This window comes from Elephantulus edwardii, unplaced genomic scaffold (genome assembly GCF_000299155.1).
Source record: "Elephantulus edwardii isolate Elephantulus edwardi_28Jun2011 unplaced genomic scaffold, EleEdw1.0 scaffold00195, whole genome shotgun sequence".
In the NCBI taxonomy this organism is placed as follows: domain Eukaryota; kingdom Metazoa; phylum Chordata; class Mammalia; order Macroscelidea; family Macroscelididae; genus Elephantulus; species Elephantulus edwardii.
Window position 1 is genome coordinate 2,434,237 of NW_006399945.1, and position 9,650 is coordinate 2,443,886.

The window sequence follows — 9,650 nt, forward strand, 5'->3', positions numbered from 1 at the left end:
TCCTTACAACATGTCCAAAGTATGTCAGACGAAGCCCCAGAATCCTTGCCTCCAAGGAGCAGCCTGGTTTAATCTTCTCTACGATGAATCTGTTTGTTTTCTTGGCAGTCCATGGTACATTCAATACTCTTGAGATGTATAATATTTGATCTTATGCAGCAAGGCATTTTAAGTTCTCTTCACTTTCTGCAAATAAGGTATGTCATCTAAATAAAGCAGGTTGTTGATGAGTATTCCTCCAATCCTGATGCCATATTCTTCTTCATATAGTCTGGTTTCTAAAATTATTTTCTCATCATATAGATTCAGTAGGTATAGAGAAAAGATACAACTATGACACACATCTTTCCAGACTTTAAATCATGAAATGTTCCCTTCTTCTGTTTAGACAACTGCTTCTTGGTCTACATATAGATTTTACATGAGCACAATTAAGTGTTCTTGATTTCTATTCTTCTCAAAGTTATTCATAATTTGTTATGATCCACACAGTCAAATGCCTTTGAATAGTCAGTAAAACACAAACATATTTCTGGTGTTCTTTGATATTTAGCAAGATCCATCCGACATTAGTAATTATATCCCTTGTTTCACAACCTCTTTTGAACCTAGCTTGAATTGCAGACAGTTCTCTGTAAATGTACTGTTATGGCTATTTAAAAATTGTCCTCAGCATGATTTTACTTGCATGTGATATTAATTACATTGTTCAATAATTTTTGCACTCTGTTGTAGCACCTTTTTTTGGGATAGGAACAAACATGGATCTTTTCTAATCAGTGTCCAGGTTGGAAGAGATCCATATTTGTTCCTATTTCAAAAAAGGTGATATAAGAGGGTACAAAAAATTATTGAACAGTATAATTAATATCAATGCAAGTATAATCTTGTTGAAGACAATTTTAAAACAGCTGGAACAATACATTTATAGGGAATTACCAGAAATTTAACCTGGGTTCAAAAGAGGCCATGGAACAAGGAATATCATTGTTAATGTAAGATGGATGTTGCCTTCTAAATTTCTGGGCTTAGACGTGTGAGCATTTCCAGGACTGTATCTATTTGTTGAAACATGTTAATTGGTATTACATCACTCCCTGTTGTTGTTGTTAAGTGCCATCGAGTAATAGACGATTCATAGTGACCCTATGAACGAAAGACCTGAACACTTGTATAACTTTCCTCATTTTTCCAAGTTCATAGAGTTTCCAGAAGCAAGCTATTTCGGAATTGGATGCCACTCCTGCTTCCAAGCTTGTTTTAATCAGAGAGCTCCACCAAACACTGTCTGCCATGGGTGACCATTATCACTTTTGACACATCAGTGTCACAGTGTTTAGCATCACAGCAACCACAAGATCAAACTTCTGCAGAACCAGGTTGCTCCAGACCCCTTCCCTATCTGGAAGCCAGCAAATCCAGCTGACCCCATGCCTTTTTAAATAGGAGGCAGGCTACAAGCAATTCACTCCCAATGGCTAATATGCATTGCCCATTATGTCTCCCTGAAAACAAGATCAAACCTGCGCTTGAATTTCTTCCTTCATTACCTTTGGTTCTTGCTCATATACTACTTCTGAAATTGTTCAGTGTTGATCAATTGATCTTTTTACAGTGACTCTATGCATTCCTTCCATCTTCTTTTGATGCTTTCTGTATAATTATTTTGTCCATGTATTCAGTATTATAAGGCTTGAACTTTTATGAGGCAAGAAAAAGCAATAAAATGCATTTGTCAAGAAGACAAATCTTCCCAGTACTGGGCCAATTGGCAGCACCATGATAGATGGAGAAGAGATTGACGTTGTTACCAATTACAGCACACTTGCTCCACAATCAACACTCTTGACACCAGCAGTCAGGAAATCAAAAGATGAATTGTTGTTGTTGTTGTTATGTGCCGTCGAGTCGAATTGCACTGGGAAAATCTGCAGTAAGGGACCTCTCCAGAGTGCTGAGAAACAACGATGTCAGTCAAGAGACTAAGGTACACCTGATCCAGACCACGGTCTTCACAATTACTTGCTATGCATCAGAGAGCTGGACAATGACTAAGGATGACAGAAGAAGAATCAATGCTTTTGAGTTGTGGTGCTGGAGAAGAGTCTTGAACATACCATGGACTGCCAAGAAAACAAATGTATCTGTCTTGAAGAGGATGAAACCAAGTTTTTCCTTGGAGAATAGGATTTTTGAAGCCCCATCTCACATACTTTGGGCCCGTGCCCAGGAGGGACCGGTCCTTCAAGAAGGACATCATGCTCAGAAGGGTCGAGGGACAGCACAGGAGAGGAAGACCTGGATGAGATGGATTGATACATTCTGAGGGTCAGTGAGACTGCTGAAGACAGGGCAGGCTTCAGAGCTGTTGTACACAGGGTCACTAGGAATTGCAGGCGACTCAACCACACATTGGAAAGAAGACATAAAATAGTATTTGTTCAGAGATGACATGATTTCATACATAGAAATCCCAAAGAATCCACTCAAAAGTTGTTTTTGCAGTTATGTACCGTCAAGTAGGAACCAACTCATAGCTGATGCTCCAGTGGTTTTTCAGTATCAGTAAATAACACAGGAGATTTCCTATCTTTCTCCTGCAGAACAGCTGGTGAATTTATACCATGGGTCTTTGGGTTGATAGTGCACCACCTTACCACTAAGCTACCAGAGCTCTCTAATCACTCTATTACTGCTGTTGTTATGTGCCGTTGAGTCGCTTGCAACTCCTAGCCACACTGGGTACAACAGCTCTGAACCCTTCTCTATCCTATGCAACCTTATTGTCTCTGACATACCTACCCCCATTACCCAAGTCACTGAATCAATCCACCTCATCGTGAATCTTCCTCTCTTGTTCTGTCCCTCCACTTTCCCAAGCATAGCGTTCCTCTCCAAGGACTGGTCCCTCCTTGCAACATGTCCAAAGTATGTCAGACCAATCTTCAGCATTCTTGCTTCCAAGGAGCAGCCTAGTTTCACCCTCTCCAGAAAGAACCTGCATGTTCTCCTAGCTGTCCATAGTATATTCAATACTCTTCTCCAACACCACAGCTCAAAGGCATCAATTCTCCTTCTATCATCCCTAGTCATTGCCCATCTTTCTGGTGCAAAGCAAACAATTGCAAAGACTATGGCTTGGATCAGGCATACCTTAGTCTCCAGACTAACATCATTGCTCTTCAATACTCTGGAGAGGGCCCTGACAGCAGACTTTCCCAATGTAATTCAACTTTTGATTTCCTGGCTGCTGGTAATGAGAGTGTTGCTTATGAAGCCTAGTAAACTAAAGCTGTTAACAATCTCATTCTCGCCACAATCTATCATGATGCTGCCAATAAGCCCAATGGTGTGAATCTTTGTCTTCTTGATGTTGAGCTTCAATCCATACTGTGGTTGTTGCTAAGTGCCATCATACTACTGGGTCTTAAATTCATTGCAATGGCCACACAGATATCAAAAAAGCCTTAAGGTTATGAGGCTTATTAAGGAAGTTAACAGGTTACAGTTTAGGTTGGAAATAAGACACAATTCCTCAGGATACAGCTTCTCAAGAATGCTTGCAGGTACTTTGACCTCAGCCTCATAGCTTAGGTCAGTGTTCCAGGGTCTGTTTGTTGCTGTTGTTATATGCCATTGAATCAACTGTGACTTGTATTGAGCCTGTGAACAATAGATCTGAACCAGGCCCTATCTTGGGCCTTCCTCTCCATCTCTGATATACCTCAACCCCTTGTTCTACTCACTGTGTTAATCCCTCTTGTTGATGGTCTTCTTCTCCTTTGCTGACTCTCCATTTTTCCAAGCGGGATGTCTTTCTACAAGAACTGGTACTCTTAACAACATGCCCAAAATACACAAGACAAAGCTTCACTATGCTTGCTTCCAAGGAGCACCCTTGTCCCACTTTCTCCAAGACAGACTTGTTTGTTCTTTTGGAAGTCCATTGGATGTTCAGCACTCCTCTCTAACACCAAAATGCAAAGACATTGATTCTTCTTTTGGCATCATTTGTCATTGTCCAACTTCCAGATGTGTAGCAAGTAATCAAAAAGACTTGGCTTGGAATAGGTGCACTTTAGTCTTTAAACAGATGTCCTTGCTCTCTAGCATTTAGGAGAAGTTTCTAAGAGCAGATTTTCTCAATGTGATACATCTTTTGATTACTGCTAGTACCAAGGATGTTGGATCCAAGTAAGATGAAATAATTGAGAACCTTCAGTCTTTTCTCTGTCTGTTATGATGTTGTCTATTGGTCCATGTGTGAGGATTATTGTTCTCGTGATGTTAAGATGTAATCCATATTGCAGGCTGTAGTCTTTGATATTCTGTAGCAAGTATCTTAGGAGGGGGTGGGATGTCACTGCACTATCTCCCTAAGTTGCAGTGCAGCAAGCCCAATGCTTGAGTCAAAGTTTTATAATCTCTCCACTCAATACTTCAGCAAACTTGGGCAAAGACTCCTGGCTCTGGCTTTTTGGAGAAATAGCTCCAATTCAGTTCCATCTCATGTTGGTCTCTGATTGTCCACTGCAGACCATCACTGATAATCTGATTGGCCAAGGAATCTTTTGCCCTGAAAGATGCATGCTGCATTCTTTACTTCTTTCACCTTAGAAGTCATATTTCTTTTCTTCTTTTACCTTAGGAGTGAGATTCCCATCTTCTCATATTAAACCTGTTCAGTTTAAACCTGGTGGGATGATGAAATTGACCCATCCCATCGCAAGTTATTTATATACACCTTATTTCCTGTTCTTACCTAGCCATGAAGTGAAAGCAAAAGTGGATGCCTAGGAAGTAACATCCAATAATAATCCCGCTACACTACTCCTATCAAACTTTCATTTTGACTTCTTCGTAGAAATTTGCAATCTGATCCTAATGTTCATATGGAAACAAATAAATTCAGAATACCAAAAGTGAGAATAGAATTGCAAGTACAGAGTTGTAGCAGTCATGCTTTTCACTGTCAAAACTATGAAACTATAAAAATCAAAACTGCCTATATACAGGTAAGTATATTTATGAATGGAATAGGATTTATATTCTGAAAAAAACACAGTTATGGTCGATCAATTTTCAACACAGGCATGAAGAATGTTCAATAAGGAAAAACCATATTTTTAAAAAGAATATTGCTAACACAACTGGATATTCACGTGCAGAAAATTATCAGTTTGAATCCTTATCTCACACCGTAAACAAAAATGAACTCAAAATGTATCATATACCCAGATGTAAGTTTATGTAATGACAAACTCTTAGAAGAAAACACAAGAGTAAATCTCATGACCTCGGGCTAGCAATGATTATTTAGATACAAGACTAAAACTATACAAAAATAAAAGAAAAAAATTCATAACTTGGACTACATGAAAATTAGCATTAGTGCTGCAAATAGTAGCATCAAGAAATGGAAACAACCTAATATGATATAATATAATTAATATAGTAGAATATAATTAATATAATAGAATAGATACTATATTATATATTACACTTTCTAATCACATATTTGATAAGGGACTTGAATCTTAAATGCATAAAGAACACTGTTACTTCAAGAAAGAGAAATAACCCAATGTACAAAGTAGGCAAAGGACTAAAGTAGATATTTCTCAAAAGAAAATATATAAATGATCAAATAAGCACATGAAAAGATGTTCAACATCAATAATCATTGTTGTTTTTATTATGCGCCATTGAGTTGCCTGTGACTCATAGTGACCCTATGTACAAAAGCCCTAACCCCTGCTCTATCATCTGCCAATCAATAATCATTAGAGAAATTAAAATTATAATAAAATTCTGCTGTATATACACTGCTATTGTTGTTATGTGTCATAGGGTAGGAAATGACTCATAGCTGGTCCTCCAGCAGGTTTTCAGACGCTGTAAATTATCTTGGAAGAGACTGTACAACTTTCTCCTGAGTACCTGGTAGATTCTAACCCAAAAGTTGGGTTCAGAAGCCTTTGGGATGACAGTGTGACTACTTACCCTCTAGGTCCCCAGATCTCTCTGTGTAGGTAGTAGGTGACCTATAATAAAAAGATGGATAACAAATATAACAAGGATGTGGATAAATTGAAAACTCATACATATTGGTTGTTGTTGTGTGCTGTCAAGTTGGAATCAACTTATAGCTGACCCTCCAGCAGATTTTCATAGGCAGTAAATTGCATGGGTAAAGTTATCTCATCTTTCTCCCTCAGATCAGCTGGTAGATTCAAACTACCTTCCTTTAGGTTGGCAGTGCAACTCTCTATCCACTTGGCCACCAGATCTCCCTGGAGCTAGCATGTGGTCCAGTAATAATACTCACAGGTGTACACCTGAGAAAATTTAAAGCATATATTTAAATATAAATTGGTATATGAATATTCATAGCAACAGTGTTCATAATAACAAAAAAATGGAAACAATCCAAATATCCATCCTCATTGGTAAGGAGTTGCACTGCCAACTCAAAGACATGCAGTTCAGATTCACCAGTTGTTTTATGGGAGAAAGATGGGAAATTTCCTCACAAGTATCTTATAGCCTCTAAAAATCTAATGGAGGCTCTGCTATGAACTGTCCCAACCCAATGGTACCTAATAACAACAATAACTTAACAAAATGTACAGTGGAATATTCTATCGTAAAGGAAAAGAAGTACTGACACAGGCTAAACATCGACTAAGCTTGAAATCATGCTAAGTAAAAGAAGCTACTTACAAAAGACTTGTATTTTAAGCTTCCATAGAACACCCAGGGGAGGTAAATCTACAGAGAAAGAAGTAGTAACTGCTTAGGGTTGGGGTGTTGTGGAAATTAAGAGGGAGAAAGTAACAGTTTTAATAGCTATCATTTGCTTTACTTATTGCTAGTAACTCACATTCCAGCCCACAGTAATGCTAGAAGACGCAGTAGGACTGCCCCAGAGGGTTTCTGAGGCTGGACACCTTCACTGAAGGAAACGGCCACTCCTTTTCCCCACTGGTGGGTTGGCTAATGGGTTGGAACTGATAACCTTTTGGCTAGCAGCAGAATACTAACCCACTGTGTCCCTAACGCTCCTCCAAGTTTACCTTGGGGAATGAAAATATTCTAAAATTAGAATTTCTTGATGATTGCATCATTCTGTGATTCTACTCAAATCCACCAAATTAAAGAGTTTAAGTGAAGTGTACAGTATGACAATTAAATCTCACTAAAGCTGGTTTTAACTTTACCAGTTAATTGTTGTTGTTGTTATGTACTGTGGAGTTGGAAGCAACTCACAGCTGATCCTTTAAGGGGTTTTCAGAGGCTATAAATCAAATGAGAGGAGCTTGCCCATCTTTCTCCATGTAGCAACTGGTGGGTTATAACCACCTGCATTTGATTTGGCAACTCAACCTCTCCTACCACCAAGTCATCAGAACTTCCTAGTTTATGAGTAATTACTAGTTTCTATCCCAAAGGCATGCAATTTGAATGCACTAGCTGCTCCACAGGAGAAGAATGGACAACTTCCTCTCATGTGATTGACTGCCTCAAAAAACCTGCTGAGAGTCAACTATGAGTCGGTTCTGACTCAATGGCACAACAACATCAATTACTAATTAGGGAGCTCTGACAGATTAGTGGTAAGGAGATGTGCTGTCAACACAAAGTCAGGGAGCGTGAATCCACTATTTACTCCACAGGAGAAAGGTGGGTAATCTCCTCCTATGCAATTTATTGCCTCTGAAAACCTGCTAGAGGGTCAGTTTTGTCAGATCCAACTCAATGCCACCTATGAACAAGAATTACTAATTTCTAGTAACTACTAGTTAATTGCAATACTATTAAGATGGCTGGGGAAAAGATTCCATTTGTCAACACTTGGAAGCTGGATTTCAAGCCGTCCATGCAGGAAAATAGGAAGCAATCCAAATTACATTTCAGAATCATAAAAACAACACAAGCAAACAAACAAAACATAGGAAAACCAGCAGGGCCAGGCATTTAGGGTAAACAGAATGGCTAAATTAAGGAAGACGGAGGAAAAGCAGAAAGAGTCCTGGTGGCACAGTGTTAAGAGTTTGCTTACTAATGAATAAATCAACAGGAGGTAGACGCAGCAGTTGGCTTCAGTAAAGATTTACAACCTTGGAAACCAAGTGGGGCAGTTGTACTCTATCCTGCAAGATTACTCTGAGTCATAATCAACTTGACAACAAATGGTTTAGATTTTCAGGTAGAAGTGAATTATGTCACAGTGAAATACGTAAATTTTTCTCTCCACTTCTACATCATTGGGCAACTCTGCCTCATCAATCAAAGCAAACAAACAAGCAAAAAGCGTATTTTCTTTGTTTTAAAAAAGTGTATTTTCTAAAACTGTTTCAAACACAGTCTTTTGAAAGTAGATTTAAAAGTTGCCTGTCATGTACTCTTAAAAATTCTCAAAAACAGAACAAAAACAACTTAGCAAAAAACACTCTTTGGGGAACGTCTCTGACCCATCCTTCCTTCTTCTCTCTCCCTCTCCTTCACGCCCCCAGTCGGGGGACAGAGAACTTTGCCCAGGAGCCAGAGAGCCCCAATAAAAGCGTCTTTGCTTACAAAAAACAAACAAACAAAACCAAAAAACCCCCCACTCTCACACCACCACAATGTGTGTGGGAGGAAGAGTGAGATCTCACATGTTATTGTTAAGTGTCATTGAGTTGCTTGGACTCATAGCGACCCTATGTACAACAGCTCTGAAACCTACTCTATTTTGTGTCAACCTTATTGTCTCCAATACACTCATCTCCATTATCCCAGTCACTGAGTCAATCCATCTCATCCAGGGTCTTTCTCTCTTGTGCTGTCCCTCCACACTTCCAAGCATGATGTTCCTCTCCAAGGACTGGTCTCTCCTTGCAACATGCCCAGAGTACGTCAGACAGAGCTTCAGAATCTTTGCCTCCAAGGAACAGCCTGGTTTCACCCTGTCCAGGATGAACCTGTTTGTTCTCCTAGCAGTCTATAGTATATTCAACACTCTTCTCTAGCACCACAGCTCAAAGGCATTAATTTTCCTGCTGTCATCCCTAGTCATTGTCCAGCTTTCTGATGCATAGCAAGTAATTGTGAAGACCATAGCCTGGATCAGGTGCATCTTAGTCTCTAGACTGACATCATTACTCTTCAGTAATCTGGAGAGGTCCCAGACAGCAGATTTTCTCAATGTAATTTATCTTTTGATTTCCTGGATGCTGGTACCAAGAATATTGATTGTGGAGCCAAACAAACTGAAGCTGTTAACAATTTCAATCTCTTCACCAGTTACAATAATGCTACCAATCAGCCCAGTGGTAAGGATTTTTGTTTTCTTGATGTTGAGCTCCAATCCATATTGAAGGCTTCAGTACTTGACTTTCTGGAGCAAATGATCTCACATAGGTATGAAGAAGTCCTAAAAAGAACTATGAAAGGAAGTTCTAAGATCACTGTTACACCAAGGAGGGCAGGCAATCTATTGAGATTTGGAGCAGTGTACTCAAAAGACAGACATACACATGTATACCTATGTTTATTGCTGAATTGTTCACAATAGCAAAAAGATTGAAGTGAACCAAGGTCCATTAATAAACAAATGGATAGAAAAGCTGTGGTATATTTATACAATGGAATACTATGCAGCACTGAAA

The 9,650-nt window shown here is 39.1% G+C and overlaps 1 pseudogene; it reads left to right on the top strand.

The window, feature by feature from the left end:
• Positions 1–3,810: 3,810 nt before the first annotated feature.
• The window catches only part of LOC102876670, a 13,456-nt pseudogene continuing 7,616 nt past the window's right edge, over positions 3,811–9,650 (top strand).